Genomic DNA, 1,968 nt, shown 5'->3' with positions numbered 1-1,968 from the left:
CTAACTCTTGTAAATTGGTTCCACAGCAAGCTGCGATGGGTCGTCTTCCTACGGATGCAGAGAGGCGACGCGCATTTCGGATAGGAACAAAGCCGTGGTTCATTGAGGAAGAGGAAATGGGAGCGACAGTCGATTGGGCTGAGGTGGCTGCTCGCACGGTATAAGTTTACTCCTACTTGTAATCTCACTTTTTAATTTAAGTTCCAATCTAATTTTCGATTTATATGGTTCACTCTTAGGGTCAAAGCTCAAGCATCCCATCATCAGAGATGAGCGATCAACAGGGGCAAGGATCGGACGTAGGTGCCGAGGACGAGGGAGAAGACGCAGGTGTCAGGGACGAGGGAGAAGACGCAGGTGTCGAGGACCAAGGAACAGGCCAACAAGACGATTCGGATTCGAATTCGGATTAGTAGTGGTAGTAGCATTTTGTATATCCGCTCGTTAGAGCAATTTTGTATCGCCCTTTCACAGGGTAATTTTGTTACAAACACAGTTGTATATGTATATGCATTTCTTCCTCATCGTTCACAAGAACAATTTTGTATCACCCTGCAAGCAAGGGAAATTTTGTTATAAAAAACTTTCTTTTGTAATTACAAAAAAAAAAAAGGATTAGTGGGGCTAAACAGGGCCAAAAGGAAGCCCTATTTAGCCCCACTAACCCTTTTTTTTTACTTCTGTTAATCGTCGCTATATAGCGACGTTTACCAGTGTCGCTATATAGCGACAATTAACAGTGTCGCTATATAGCGACGTTTGCATCGTCGCTATATAGCGACGATTAACAGCGTTGCTATATAGCGACGGTTTATAGCGACGCTCCTTTTTCGATGATTTTAACAACTTTTATAGCGACCTTTGCGCCCGTGAAAAAAAAAAATTTAATGTAAAAAGCGTCGGTATTTCCGTCGGAAAATGGCCTATGCCTTGTAGTGTACGTGCACGATACATGTTTCCTCGACATCGATCACACATACATTTGATTTTTTGCTCCAACCACATTTCGTGATGGTGGATACGGAGGGATTCATCCTCACTGGAGCTACTTGTTGAAGATGAAGACATCCTACAAACAAACAACCCAAAAAAGTTTGCTTTTCTTCAAATGTTTAATTTTAAACTCTGTGGCGTGTCTAAAGATGCGTCTAAAACAGCGTCTGTCTGTTCTGTGGTGCACGTGTACAAGCGCATCTAAAACCACGTCTGTCTGTTCTATGGTGCACGTCTACAAGTGCGTCTAAAACTGCGTCTGCTTTGTGTATTTAGACGCGTGTATAGATGCACCTATAGACGCGATTTTTAAATCTGCTTTAAGCACGCTTGCTTTGCTTTTCTTCACATTACTTATACTTCGCGCGGCTTGCTTGCTTTGCTATTAGCAGATCCATAGTTTCGATGCTTAAGAGGAAGCAACCCACACTTACTTCCAAGCTTACACTTAAGAGGAAGGCACCCACACTTACTTCCAAGCTTAAAGGAGAAGAGGGTGAACAAGGAAGAGAAGCAATTTTGAAAAAGGAGAAGAAGCTTCCATACCTCTATCCAAGGTAAGTCTTTTTACAGTTGATCTTTTTTGGAAGTTTGCTCTCTTTGGATTTGTACTTTCTCGTATCCAAGAAGCGCATGATTTTGGTATCAGTGTTACGTTTTTGTCTCAGGCGCATGTCCTTTTCTACTTTTTAAAAAAGTCCATCTGTCGAAGCACGTCTATAGGCGCGTCTCAGACCGCATCTACAAGCGCGTCTAGATGTGCGTCTAGCCTCTTTGCAGACACAGACAGCCGCGTCTATAGACACGTTGTTATATGTGAAAATAAACGCGCTTCTTAGATGCGTCTATAGACGCGCTCTGACAGTAATCTTTTCTTCCTTTCCTCTTTCTTCTCAGCTCATCAGTAATTGTCTTTTTTTCTTTTTTCTAGTTAATCATGTGGCCAGGAAGCTCTTTGGGCTCACATGATCTCCA

Source organism: Dipteris shenzhenensis, unplaced genomic scaffold, assembly GCF_047967505.1.
Source record: "Dipteris shenzhenensis isolate YYH24624 ecotype China unplaced genomic scaffold, Dip_SZ_1.0 scaf0560, whole genome shotgun sequence".
Lineage (NCBI taxonomy): Eukaryota > Viridiplantae > Streptophyta > Polypodiopsida > Gleicheniales > Dipteridaceae > Dipteris > Dipteris shenzhenensis.
This window is presented reverse-complemented; position numbering follows the sequence as displayed.